This window comes from Microcebus murinus, chromosome 8 (genome assembly GCF_040939455.1).
Source record: "Microcebus murinus isolate Inina chromosome 8, M.murinus_Inina_mat1.0, whole genome shotgun sequence".
Lineage (NCBI taxonomy): Eukaryota > Metazoa > Chordata > Mammalia > Primates > Cheirogaleidae > Microcebus > Microcebus murinus.
The window spans coordinates 39228245-39243355 of record NC_134111.1 but is presented as its reverse complement, the minus strand read 5'-3'; the positions used below and the strand labels follow the sequence as shown (position 1 = coordinate 39243355).

At 42.3% G+C, this 15111-nt stretch overlaps 1 protein-coding gene across 4 annotated transcripts in view; it reads right to left on the bottom strand.

Annotated features, from left to right (window-relative positions):
* TANC1 (tetratricopeptide repeat, ankyrin repeat and coiled-coil containing 1) overlaps positions 1 to 15111 on the bottom strand; it is a 225168-nt gene that overhangs the window by 192912 nt on the left and 17145 nt on the right. For 3 of the 4 annotated variants that reach the window (XM_012745247.3, XM_012745253.3, XM_012745252.3), the window contains exon 2: positions 3575 to 3683. The exons of the other annotated variant lie outside the window; for it this stretch is intronic. The gene's annotated coding sequence lies outside the window, so the exon portion shown is untranslated. The remainder of the gene's footprint in view (positions 1 to 3574; positions 3684 to 15111) is intronic. 4 annotated transcript variants of the gene reach the window in all.

Here is a 15111-nt window from a genome sequence, read left to right as displayed (position 1 = left end):
ACAGTTGTTGAAACACCTTTTGAATTTAAAAGCAAATTTGCATATGTTGTGTATAAACTATATTTTTTCTTCTATTTCATAGTGTCCAGGATTATCAGTTATAAGGAAGTGGACTGACAATTCTAATGGGGACACTTTAATCCTTTAATCATCAACGTTTTTAGATAGATGGCCAAGGATAGCTTTCTGGTTAACTCTCCAAACATCCTACACTCAGTCTGCCTGACAGTTTACCTCTGTCAATTTCTCATGCACATCCGACTCCAGAAAAATAGTAAACCTCCTTCAAAAAATGCTGTGTGCTTCCTCTTCTAGATTATGCTGTCTTTCTAAATCAGATGTCTCAAAAGAGGGTAAAAGGTAATCTCCAGGGGTACAGGAAAAAAAAACCCTAAATATTCAAATCATGTTTATTTGTGTCATTCTTTTATTTCTATTTAGTATATTTTATAATGCAAAGAGCTTATTAGTAAGTGTGTGACTATAAATTTATAAATGATACAGATGTGAGCAAAAAGTATTTTATTGCTAAGACTGCAATGTCACAAATGTTTAAAGACTACTGGGCTAAACAATAATACTTTTTCCTAATATACTTTTCTTGGTGCTCTATGGACAATTCCTATTAAAATGTTATATTCTAGTTGTTTGTATAATAAAATATTTTATATTCATGCAGTGTTTAGAATGGTAACATAACATTATTGTTACTAAAATCAAACCTCACTCTTGGCTTCCTATTATATTTTGAATTATATGTTCTTATTCAAGTCTATTCTTAAAGACATCTCTATAATTAAAAAAAATTTTGCCATGATTTCAAAACTGAAACCAAGTAAGCAATCAAACATCCTTTAAAAAAAATAAATGACATGCACGGCAAATTTTCAAACACTTTCTAGCACTTACAAAATATAGGGATTGTTCTAAGTTCTTTCTCACTTAATCCTCATAACATAATTATAAAATATCATAAATTATATTTTTAATAAAATTAATTTTAAAAATTAGTATCTATTAACAGATAGAAAAATTTCACTTTTGTAAAACTCACACCTCCTCTAAAAGCATGCACAATACTATTCTCAATGAGGAAGTTCTGAAGACAAACCATTATTCCCTGAGACTCCTACTTCCTTCATCTACCTATTGTCAAAGAATCCAGTTATTAACTGTGTGGCCTTGAGCAGCCAATTTAACCTCTCTGTGCTTCAGCATCCTCACCTGTACTAAGTTCATTTATTAGAGCACCTACCACGTGCCCGGCACTGTTCTTGGCCGAGGGATGCAGCTGTGAATAAATGAAAAAATCTTGTGTTCAAGCAGCCTATTAGGTAATCCCAAGAAAGCACAGAAGGTAACTGGCCATTATACTGTTAGCCATTATTATTTCCCAAAACGAAGGACTACTTTTGTTATCATTAGCTTAGCCCTATTTTCACTTTAAGGCAAATTCCACTCGGCCCCCAACTGTTTCTTAGGGCAGAAAAGGGGACAGTGAAATGATCAATCAGAGTTTGACATCAACGAGCACATATACACCCTCTACCTTTCCTGGAAATGAACTGTGTTAAGCTCTATGGATCCAGCCAGCTATGGGGAGTAAAACACATCGCAGCCAGGAATAAGGTTCTGCAATCGACTCGTGATAGATAGCATCCCGCAGCGCCCTGGATCCTCCCAGCACTTTTCAGTGATGCTGATGAAAGTCTATTTACACCTGGAGGTTACAGCTGCCCTACCGCGTGTCTGACAGCTGCAAGATTCAACTGCAGTGCAACTTAATCCCCAACAATGCCACTTCCAGGCTGCCCTTGCAGGACCTACCATGAGACACCTTTTTATTTATTCCAAATAATTATATAACCACAGAGCACGCTTTCCGTGATCACCACTATCACACCGAAAGCACTGCTCAGGCAGTCTTGCCTTTTAGCACAGAATTTAAAACTACGGGCAGGAGAATAAAAGAATCCTGCTGAATCCAAAGTAAACATATTAAGTAAAAATGGTAACAGGAGCTCTGAAGAGGTCCCTTATAATCAGTGCACAAACACCCCACTAAACCTAAATATCTGAGACAGGCCCCCGTCTCCACCTGAGGGATCATAAACACCACTGGCCACCACTTAAGATAAGACCCACCTTTAGGAGCTTTAGGTTACAACCTCAAAACTCTTCGTGGGGAGCCAGGTAAAATCTATTTCCTGGTGTATATATTTCATACTGTTCTGCTAGATAGGATAAAAACCTGTTTGCAGTTTGCTGATCGTCTACAAAGCCTGGTAGTTGGCCATGATTTAACCTCACCTCTGGTATTTGCTCTGTCAGCATTAGAAAAATATTCAATCCTCCTCTCTGCCTCCTCCTCTTCCCTGTATTTGTGCACCTAAATTCAGTATCATGTTGCTGACTTCAGACTCAATGGCAGACTGGCTCCCTCGCACAGGTCAGCAGGAAGGAGAGTTCAGGATGAAGATGAGAAGGGAGTACAGCCTGAGCCCTTCTCCACGCTGTCCATGCCACCAGTCCCAGGCTGGGAAGAATCTTCTGCTGACAAGACTAACTGTAGATCACACAGGCATCCCCTGTGTGATCCCTGTGTGTAAGGGCCACACTGGCCCTTACACTTCTCTGTCACCTCCAGCCCTCTTCTGAGACCAGGTCAGTGTTACCTGGACTTTGCGCCAGTTTGTCACAGCACATGCCCAGTCTGGACACTGGAGGGTGGTCCCTGCCATCCGACTTCTCTTTCCTGTGGTCCTGCTGCTCCCCTGCCCCCCACCCTCCTCTCCTCATCCAGAATTCCCTACTCCAGGTACTTCCTCTATCCACAACCCCCTCCATTCTCCCTCTCCCACAGTCTCTGGAACCTTCTTTCTACTGTTCAATTCCGTAAGGGATACAAGCAAGGGCTCTGGTACAAGCAAGGGCTCTGGAGTCAGGGATATGGTTGCACCCAGGCTACAGCATTGCTTGGATGCATGACCTTGGGCAAGTTGCCTAATCTCTTTAAACCTGAGATTCCTCATCTGCACAGCAGGGCTTTACCTCATCTCAGAAAGTGAGGATTAAATGAAAATACACACAAAGCACTTAGCAAAATCCCCAGCAGACATTCAAATATTTAATAACTGCCCATTTTGTACCAGGGAAAACTTTCATAAATGATAACAATTATCATTCCCTCCCTACACCACCTTTTTATTTTTTTTATTGTGATAACATAGACAAAACATCAAATTTTACCATTTTAACCATTTTTAAGTATACAGTTCGGTGACACTAAGTACATTTACATTGTTCTGCAACCATCGTCACCAACCATCTATAGAACTTTTTCATCTTCTCCAATGAAATTTCTGTACCCATTAAACACTAACTCCTCTCTGTGCTTCTGAGGGGACCCCACTCCACCGGGAGGCACTGGTTCAAGTGTGGCTCTGGACGGGCAGAAAGACCAGACCTTCTCCAGCCCATCTGTCTTCCAACTTCAGGTGAAACTTCGTCCTCCTTTGAGGCTCTCACCACTCACAGTCCTACCACCACCTACCCCAAATCTCAGCTGTCTTACCTATTTTTGGTGACTTCTCATTCACCAGGAAAAGAAGAGGAGAGGCTTAGTTCACAATTCTCTGGTCTGCCCTTTCTCCTGAGAGACGTTCTTCCCCAACAGTCAACTCCTAAATGAACAAGAGCAGAGGGGACAACCTGGATTAGAACCTCAACTCCACCACATTTTAGCTGCGTGGCCTGAGGCAACCTCTTCACCTCCTCTGGTGGCCTCACCTCTTCAGGGGATGGTGATAGTGCCTATTCATGGAGCTCTTGTTAAACCAACAGTTCAAAGCAGGAAGGGCAGCGCCAGGCACAGGGTCAGGAAGTGATGCAGATGCACTTGGGCTCTGGTCCTTGGCTCCTGGCTCTGGCCAGCCATTCCCTGGGTCACACCTCACAGCCAGAGGCATATTTCAAAGTTCTTGCCTGATGCCCACAACCTCCCATCCTTCCGACTCTCACAGCCCCTTCTCCCCAGGGGTCCTTGCTCCTTGATGTCCCTTGAGTGTGTCCCATCTTCATTACCTCACAGCACGCACCCCACCACTAACCATCCAGCTCTCCCCGTAGACTCTGCAGCCCTCCTCCTTGACCACACCCATGAGTATCAACACAACTCAGCTTGTCCTCACCTACACCCCGGGCCCAAAGACCACAGAAAGATGCCAATGCACTTGAACTCTCTGACCCAGAAAGGCCCTTAGTAGCCTAAGAAAGCCCCCCTCCATTCTCCACAACCACTGTTTGAAAATTCTTATCATCTTTCTCAGTCCTGCTCTAGCAAATGCCCTTTCTTCCCACTTTACCCAGAAAAGCGAAGCCAGCAAGCTTGATGTGCTAACACCCTACCTTCCCTACTCCTTACCTACCAACTGAGCCACAAGCACCTCCCGGGCTCTTCCTCTTACTCCTATTCTGAACCAACCTTTCCCTCAGCCTCTCTTTCAGCTCCCCGCTGGCTGAGCTCCATCTACCATTTAACTTTCCACCCCTCCGCTAGGGTCTCCCCTACCCAACCCCCACCTCACCTGGCTACTCCCCTGGGACACAGCTCAAGCATCACCTCCTCCAGGAAGGCCCCCCTTATTCCTCCTCCTCCAGCTTCTCTAGCACCTCCTTAAACTTCACTTTGCGATTTTCTCTCTCCCCGAGAACAGAGGCTGCATCATCCGTTACGACTCCTCAGTGCCTGGCACATCAATGTGCCAAGAACTGTTGAATAAATAAAAGGATGAGCACATCAGACCCTGCTTTCTATGCTGAAATGTTTTATTAAAAATGTCGCCAATTTAGATTCATCACCAGCCATTTACATACGATGCCCCACATTTTCTGCCTCTGATCTAGACTGAGAAACACCCCTTCCCCTTGTCTTTCCAGAACAAATATCCCTTTGATGAAAGAAAAAACCAGAAAGAAAAACACTACTTCCTCCTCAACAAAAACAGAAAACCGAAAATAGAAAAAGACAGTTTATGAAGAATATCTAGCTGACAATGGCTTAGGTAGGGATAAATGCAGTTGTCCAAGCTTAAGAGATGAAAGGGAAGTTTACTTTGGATGGCTATTTGGGGAGGCAACAATATTCACATGCTACAAGAAAGTTGACAAAATAATAAATCTCAGGTCTATTTATAAACCAGGGGAGGAAAAGGAAACGGGTAACTCAGTGGAAATTTCCTTCCTTTGTCTAGCTTTGCTTCTGGTATGGCTACCACATTAATTTCACAATACTAACTTAGGACAATTTAATTTATAGGAAGTGATTTCGAAGGGCCCCAGGGAGCTGCAGATGGTACCTTGGGGGCCCATCTGTTTAAGGATGAAGGCTTAGCCGCACACCATTACATCACTCTGACCTTCCCAGCAACTTCCTATCTGACAAAAATATAGATGTTTGCTCTGTCAACAAGATATTTGTATTTGTCCCCAGCCTCAGGCTTTGGCTCCTGATTAGTTTTAAAAATCATTATGCACCCCAAACTGAATAGGGCTACTGTTAGCAGCTGTAAGGTCTTCTTCTGGGCAAATCCCCAAGTCTGTGGCCTTCAGGGAGTGGTTTCTGTCCTTTCTGCGTAATTGCACTCTCTCCTGACTGATGAGCTGGTCAGTCCTCCTACTCCCTTCCAGAACTAAAGCCTCTCTCCTCCAGCTCTATTTATTTTCCCAGGGGATCAGAGGGAAGGGAGAATGGCATGGTGAGGCAGGCCTTAGGCTCTCCCCAGATAAATGCTCAGGCACTGCACACTACAACTTCAGCAGCTCGGTGCTGTCTCAGACCAGATGCACCATCCCTTCCAGACTTCCTTAAAACTGTCCTCATGCCAGGAAAGCAGCTGTTACATCCTGATGCTCACAGATCCCACGATGCCCCACTGCCCACGAGTATAGACCCACGTCGGTCAAGCATGGTCACCTGATCACACACATCTGTGATCACTTTGGAACGTGCCTCTATAACCGACATCCTCTCCAACTTCTCATGGTCCTGTAGGCTCAACAGGGCACAACCATAGACATAGTATCCACTGTGACAGGCCCGATAGGTGCTGGACAACAACCTTGGCAGAGAGTGTAGAAATTACATTTTAAACAGGCTTTGGGGGGGGGGGGGGGGTGTCACATGTATTTATGTGTACAACTTACTTTAAAATAATTTTTTAAATAAGATGGATTGATGGGTAGATATGTAATAAAGCAAAGATCACAAAATCTTACATTGTAGAATCTAGGTGGCAGGTATGAAGATGTTCACCGTACATTTCTTTCGACTTTTATGTTTGAATGTTTACATAATGAAATGTTGGGAAGCAAATGTTTTTAAGTGCCCTTTTAAAAAATTAACTGAACTCCAGACTCCATTTGGGTTTTCACCAATGTTTCTACCAATGTCCTTTTTTCATTCGAGGATCCCAATCCAGGATCCCACATTGTAATTACCTGCCCTACCTCCTTATTCTCCTCTGGTCTGTTACAGTTTCTCAGTCTTTCCTTGTTTTTCATGACTTGACAGTCTTGAGTAGTAATGGTCCAGTATTTTGTAGATTGGTCTCATGTTTTCATGGTTATATCGGGGTTATGGGTTTTGGGGGAAGACCACAGACGTGAAGTGCCTTCTCATCACACCATATTGACTGTACATGCTTTCAACATGATTTACCACTGGTGATGCTAACTTTCATTACTTGGTTAAGGTGGTGTTTGTCAGGTTTCTCCACTATAAACTTACTTTTTCCTCCCTTTCCATACTCGATCCCTTAGAAGTGAGTCACTAAATTCAGCCCAGCTCAAGAGGTGGGGGAATTAAGCCCTAGCTCCTTAAGAGGGAAGTATCTAAATTATTTGAAATTCTTCTATAAGGAAGGTATCTCTTCTTCTAGTATAAAGTTATGTACAGGTGTAATTATTTTATACTTTCAATTATAATACAGTACTATGCTATTTATTTTGTTTCTCAAATTATTCCAGCTTTGGCTATTAGGAAGCTGGCTCCTATATCTTTTTGACATGCCCACACCCTTTGTTTTATGAGCACTTCCTTTTTTTCTGACAATGGAAGATGCTCCTGACCTATAATTATCCATTTCTTCAAGGAGTCATGGTTATTGTTACTGGAGAATGCTATTTAGGAACCAAAATCTGGGTGTGCTTGTTGCTACTGGAATGTCATTGCTTCCAAGCCCTATCAGTGGACACATCTAGGAAATACATGTGTGTATCCTAACCTGTGAGTACACACTTATGTACAATAGTCAAAACACTCATTTTCCAAAGTTACCTACCTTTCCCCCACTCTCTTCAGTGGCTAAGTCATACAACTGTCATGCAGGTAGATTCTTTTCTCACAGTCTATATCTCAATAACCCCTCCCCCCTTCCACACACACACAAAGGCACAAACAGCTACAGGTTCATTTTGAATTTGTATACATTAAAGTTTTTTTAAAATTAAATTTTTTTGTGGACATGGTGTCTTACTATCTTGCCCAGACTGGTCTCAAACTTCTGGCCTCAAGCAATCCTCCTGCCTCTGCCTCCCAAAGTGCTGGGATTACAGGCAGCGCCCATTAAAGCTCTTTAGTGCCTAAATATGTAGAGTCTTATTTACTTAAATACCTGCCACCACCTTCTTATTGGTATACATGTTGTTTTATCCTTAATACTATAATACTTAGGTCTGAATGTACCCCAGGACAGACAGCTTAGTTCTGGACCACAGTGATTACTAGGAGACTAATAAGATGAACAGATTGGACAAATTTATTCAAAGAAATGGCTATGTTTAGTTAATTTAACACAGTTTCATTGCTGGAGGTCATTCAATTAAAACTGGAATACTTCACTGCAGTGTTATTTAAAATTCAGTAATAAGTAAACACTTGGAAAATTTATGTTACACCTACAGGCTGGAAAGAGAATTACATAGAATCATTAGAAATCATTTCCAGAAGAATACATATTGATAGAATATATATACCGTGTGTACAAATATCAAGCTATACAACAAAAAAGTATGCCATATTATTTAGCATATGTCTGTGAAAAGAAAAACACTGAAGGCAGGCTTACACAAAATTATTTTAAGTTCCTTTTTCCTTCTCTTTTAATTAAAGGAGAGAAGACTGCTTGCTGTGTGGGAAACCTTCCAGAGGATTCTTCCAAAACATAGAGTGTTGAACCCGACAAAGAAGAAACACAGAATCAGTCACCGTGTAGCATGTGGAGTGGCATTCAGGGCTGAGCCGGGCAGGGGATGCCCAGACAACAGGCAAGAGCAAAAGGTTGGTTGGCAGATGCCCTCTAGTCGGCTGTAACCTGCGATGAGAATCTAAAGGTCAGGCAGTAGGTGTCGGTGCTAACATGTCTGATACAGACAGAAATACAAGGGTAGAACTGAGGGCTGTCAGGGCAAGCATCCTGAGAAATGTGGGGTTTAAAGGTCAGGAAAGATTTAAATGGGGGTCAGGGAGGAGAGAGGGAGCCAAAGCGAACAGAGACAGGTATAAGACTGCCTCTTGGCCTGGAAGGTTTCTCATTATCCCTTTCGATAAAAACCTAAAGAAGATTTTCTGACAGCTACCAAGAGCCTCGGTTTGAAGTTTCCAAGTGTCCCACCCTCCCTCGGGCAATGCGCTGGGGTTGGGGGAGAGGGATCACTACAGGGATCTGGTTAGCCTCTACCACATTTGGTAACACTCAAGCAGCTGATAACAGGAGCCTAGCTCTGGGTTTTCAAAGATTAATATTTTTACGCTGGAATTTACACCCGTTAAAAACTGCTTTTTAACAGAGAATAACAGAAACGCTTGGCAACCATCTGTTATACTTAAAAAGTTCAAGAGGAATAATGACCAAGCCCTAGTTTGCAGCAATTTTCAATACACAAAACTGCCCACTAGCCAGCCACCACCACGACCACATCTCAAACACTTCTAAAAACACACACTTGTAAACACAGAGAGAGCTATAAGGCAACCTTAACACAGTGGCAAGACACCCAGAAATCCTAATCTCAACTCTAAGAGTTTGGGAAGAACTAGTATTTGCTGAATACTTAACTAGACAAGGCAGAAGGTGTCTCACACACATTATCTCCTTTAACCCCCACAACAAGCAAGGCAAAGATTAGCCCCTTAGAGTATGTATAGGGCACATACTCTATCCAAACCACTAGAAAGGTTTTTCATATTAAAATGATTTAATTTTTCAAGTACTCAAAATGACCAGAATAATACTGTCAAATATACACTGCAGATATCTGGAGCATCACTGCCAAACCTCAGCACATTCATTCACACAAAAGGCATTCAATGCTATTTGTTATGGAGTAAAAGCAACTCAGGACAAAAGATAATGTCTTCCCTGAAGAAAAACCAGAGATGACTTTAGAAACTGACTACTAAAAAACTTAACAAGAAAATTTAAGAACTGAAAGTTGAAGGGAGAGAAAGAGAATGCCCAGGTTTTTACTTTTTTACGAACAGAGGAAAATGTTTTGTATTTTTTTAAATATGGTTTATAAAAGTAGTACATAAATAATGAAATAATAATGCTGTATAAAGGTAATTTTTAAACAGAAAAAATTGTTCAATCCCACCAAAGATCTTCCAGTCTTTTTTTTTTTTTTTCCTGTTTACATATATACATTTAAATAGGCCTAGCTTAGAACCTGGCATATAAACATGTCAAACAGATACATAATATACACTTTGGGGAAAAAAAAGCCTACATATTATACCATACACAGTATTCTGTAGCCTGCTGTTTTCAACTAAACAATCGATAGAAGACACCTTTCCATATCACTCCATCTAGCTCCCTCTCAGCCCGTACAAACAACCTGTTTGTAAAAAATATTTCAACTGCTATGAGCAGAGCATTCCATTGTTGGCATGACCAGTTTTCCCCAAAGCTCCTTTTGACGTAAATATTTGTTTTCCCCACTTTTTTGCTGTTAAGCAATACTGCAGTGAACATCCATGCAATATAACTGTGCATTTGTACAATTATTTCATTAGCACAAATTTCTAGAACTGGAATCTCTGGGTCCAAGGATTTGCAGGTTTTATTTTTTTTTTTTTTGAGACAGAGTCTCGCTTTGTTGTCCAGGCTAGAGTGAGTGCCGTGGCGTCAGCCTAGCTCACAGCAACCTCAAACTCCTGGGCTTGAGTGATCCTTCTGCCTCAGCCTCCCGAGTAGCTGGGACTACAGGCATGCGCCACCATGCCCGGCTAATTTTTTTTTTATATATATATCAGTTGGCCAATTAATTTCTTTCTATTTATAGTAGAGACGGGGTCTCGCTCTTGCTCAGGCTGGTTTTGAACTCCTGACCTTGAGCAATCCGCCCGCCTCGGCCTCCCAAGAGCTAGGATTACAGGCGTGAGCCACAGCGCCCGGCCGATTTGCAGGTTTTAAATTAGCACATTGACAGGTTGCCTGCCCTCCAGAAGAGTTATTCCCATTTATTCTCCCAACACTGGATGGGAACTCTCACTTTTCCATCACCTGTACCAACACTGGTATTATTCTTTTTAGTCAAACCATTGGAAAAAAGTTATATTAACATTAAGTGTGCCCCTACCATGTGTTAGGTGCTAACACCTAACCTTAAAATAACCCTTTGTGGGTAGGTGCCCATATACATATCAAACCTTATAATATGAAGCAGAATCTAAAGTCCAGAGATATTAAGTAACTTACCCAAGTTTATACAACTTGTCAAAAGTGCTGCTGAAGGCCGGGCGGGGTGGCTCACACCTGTAATCCTAGCACTCTGGGAGGCCGAGGCAGGCGGATTGCTCAAGGTCAGGAGTTCAAAACCAGCCTGAGCAAGAGCAAGACCCCGTCTCTACTATAAATAGAAAGAAATTAATTGGCCAACTAATATATATAGAAAAAATTAGCCGGGCATGGTGGCGCATGCCAGTAGTCCCAGCTACTCGAGAGGCTGAGGCAGGAGGATCGCTAGAGCCCAAGAGTTTGAGGTTGCTGTGAGCTAGGCTGACGCCATGGCACTCGCTCTAGCCTGGGCAACAAAGCGAGACTCTGTCTCAAAAAAAAAAAAAAAAAAAAAAAAGTGCTGCTGAGATTTGAACCCAGTTCATCAAGCATCTCCAAAATACAAGCTACAGCTCTTAAATTTCTCAAAAGGGTCAAAATCCTGATTTACTCGCTCTAAATGGAACTCAATCAGCTTGCTCCTCTGTAAAACCTACTGAAAAATTCTGATTTTACAAACAGTGGAAAGACAGCTTGGCTGGGGTTAGGAGAACTGAATTCAAGCTTGAGTTCTGTCACTTCCAGGTAGCCACTGTATGACTTTAGGAAGACTGTTTAACCCAACTCCTTTCCTTGGCCGAGGACTGTCTGCTCAGTCTCTACCTTAAAATGCTGTTGTAAAGTCCAGAAGGAACATCTATTTCCTACAAAAATACTTGCTGCACTCTTTTCTCTGTGCCCTGATTCTGGTAACAAAGAGGCCATCCCAGCCCCAAGAGTCTAGGAAGAGAGGAGCAACAATGCAGGGAATTGGCCGGGCGTGGTGGCTCACGCCTGTAATCCTAGCACTCTGGGAGGCCGAGGTGGGCGGATTGCTCGAGGTCAGGAGTTCGAAACCAGCCTGAGCAAGAGTGAGACTCTGTCTCTACTATAAATAGAAAGAAATTAATTGGCCAACTAATATATATAGAAAAAAAATTAGGCGGGCATGGTAGTGTATGACTGTAGTCCCAGCTACTCGGGAGGCTGAGGTAGGAGGATTGCTTAAGCCCAGGAGTTTGAGGTTGCTGTGAGCTAGGCTGACGCCACGGCACTCACTCTAGCCTGGGCAACAAAGCGAGACTCTGTCTCAAAAATAATAAAATAAAAACAATGCAGGGAATTAACACAGGTACGCTGGAGAGGGCATGAGCAGAGGTTGCAAGGAGGCACAGGGAAACAATCACGGCACTCCACAAAATAACAGGTATTTACAAAGCTAAGGAGGACAGCTATACAACACCTGGAGAATGCGTGAAAGCATATTAGACAGAAAAGCCCGTAAGTACAGGTATACTTTAGTTACAGCTACATTTTTTTAAAGGTATATGCAAAGAATGGAAGGGAAGGAAGGGAACAAAATCAGGATTGCTGTACTGAAACATGTATTACTCCTTTCTCTCCTTTCCAAACTTCACAGAGTATCATTTAACATTTATAATTCTTAAAATATTTTAATTGCTATGAAAGCACAGATGGAGGAGTGATTAATTCTGACTCAAATAATGTATGTGAAAGGTAGAAACTCTAAACTCTCCCCCCATGCATGGCATTACTGTCAGAGCATGAAATAGTCTAGCATTATGCATAATACTATTACAATACCATTGCACAGATTATTTTTATGTTCTGCCACTTGGTTTCCAGCTCACCTGATAATGTACAACGTTAGTCATCTCCTTACAGTATCTTTTAAAGAAATGTATGAATATGGAAAAAAATGGCCAAACAGCACAAAAGAATCTGCAACAATAAGCAAGACTTTCTATTCTAGACCTCACATCCCTCCCAAAAGCAATCATCATTAGTAGTTTGTTATAGATACTTCTAAAGGTATTCTATGCATACCATCTATTTTTCATTTAATAACATTCTTGGTGATTTTTAAGAGCACATATAAATCTACCTTATTCTTTTAACATCTGCAGATCACTCTATTGTATGGATACACCATAATTTACTTAACCAGACCGTGCACTGTAAAAATGCATGATGATGCTATTAAACACTATTTCTCCTCACATTTTGATTTTCTATCCTAGCAAATTCTACATCTTCTTCTCTTACTAGGAAATGTACATGTATCATTAACATTTCATCAATAACAGTATACTTTAATCTCTAAACTCCCTGGCTTTTTCCCATTGAGCATCGAAAACCTATTGCCAACATCCAACTACCTGCTGAACTACACCTAGACTCCCATGGACACCTCAGTGTCACGTGCCCCAAACTCATCTTCCTTGGGGGAGAGGGGGAGACTAATTCTACTCTTGTATTCCTTCCTTCTGCATCCACAACACCCTTCACAATTACATAGACTGAAATCTCGACTCTTCCTTCTTCCTCTGACTCCATCCCTTACCAATCAATCCCTACTAATTTTGCCTTTTAATATGCCTCTCCATCCTTCCCATTCCTACCCAAGTTCAAGTGGTCATCACAACCATAATGTAGTCTCCTGGTCTCCATTCTATCCTTCCTAAATTCACGCTCATTCCCACTCCCAGCAGCCATGCTGAGGTACAAATTCAAACATGTCCCTTCCCAAACTGAAATCCCTCAGTGATTCCTCATCACCTACCTACAGGATCAAGTCTAAGTACTTCAGCAAGGTACACAAGGCCCACCAGTAACTTTACACTCACCAGGCTCTCTGGGATCACTTTCCAAGACTTTCTCCTTCACAGTCAATTCCATCCAGCCAGACCCAGAGGCGTACAGTATAGTTCTCCTAATACTCTCCATCCATCGCTCATGCCGTTGCTTTGGCTACAACCCATCCTACCTTACTTGCTTAACTGAATTCTTACTCAATTCTTCCAGACAGGGGTTAGGCATCACCTCCTCCCTAAAGGCAAGGACCTCCCAACCCTCAGGGCAGAGGAAATGCTGCCGGGCTCAGCTCCAGCCTCAACCAGGGTCTTGGCACTTAATCTCCTCGGGATGAATTTGCATGAGTCAGCGTTGGCCACTAGATTTTAAATTTCCTCCAGGACAAAAACCACATCTTATTCATCTTTGTAACAGCCTAGAGTTTGGTACAATTTATTACCTGTTGAATCAAACAAGAAGGGAAGTTCCCAACACCTATTATGTGTCAAAATGGTATATGTACCATTTTTTCTACCGCGTTTCCCCGAAAATAAGACCTACCCATAAAATAAGCCCTAGCAGGATTTCTAAGCATTTGTGCAATATAAGCCCTACCCCAAAAATAAGACCTGGTGATGGGAGTGGCTATGCAGCAGATCTGCACAACCCATGCATTTCATCACAGAGCGGTAAAGAAGATGAGCAGCCCTTCTCATCTGCCCCATGAGAGCTCTATTGCTTGACATGAGAGATTGGGGCCAATGGTTCTAAAGGAAATAGAGTAGTAAGAAATTCAAGATGGAATTCTGGATTTGGAGAGTCATGATGATGTTCCAGAAGACGATGACTTAACTATATTTGAATAAGTGTAGATTGTTGTACCGTACTCAAAAAAAATAACACATCCCCTGAAAATAAGCCCTAGGGTGTCTTCTTGAGGAAAAATAAATATAAGACCCTGTCTTATTTTCTAGGAAACACAATGATCCCCATTTTACAGATGAAGAAACTGACACCGTAAAGTTAAGAAACTTATCCAAGGGCATGAGAGAGAGCTGAAATTTGAAACCAACTCCAACTTACTCCAGAATCATTCTTCCTTCCGTTACGCTGTTCCCTTGCATGTTTTGATGCTGCAAGTTAAGTGAGGCAGTCAAATATGCAGTCCTGAAGGACTCAACATCTTCATAATTATTATGGATAATCTAAGGGCACTGTTGTCCCCAAAAAGTCAGTGAAAAGCAACCTAGAATGTAGGACTAAAATAGCAGAAAACAAAAAGGATATTATATACAAAAAAAAGTTTGCCTAAAGCATACACAAAGCTGCAGCTAGCACACTCAGGAAGGGTCTTCCAGGGGCCATTCATGCAGTCCCCAGCAGCTGCAACAGCCCTGCTTCATGCCAGCAGTTTGGGCTCCCTGTGCACAGCCAGTTATGCCCTACATTTCTCTCCCCACCCCCCAACTCCACAGCATCCTCAGCTCCCACACCATTCACTAAAACTGATCTTTGGACCCAACACCCCTAAAGGATCTATAAGGTCCTTTAGGATCAATTCCAGACGGACACAGTCACCCCAGGAAAAGCACCCTGGGAAGCCTATAGTGAGGGTGGGCAGGGGAAGGAGAGAAGGCAGCACTGCAGGAGGAGGTACTGGGGGCCCACCAGCCTGAAGGGTGGGAGGCTCAGGGGTGCA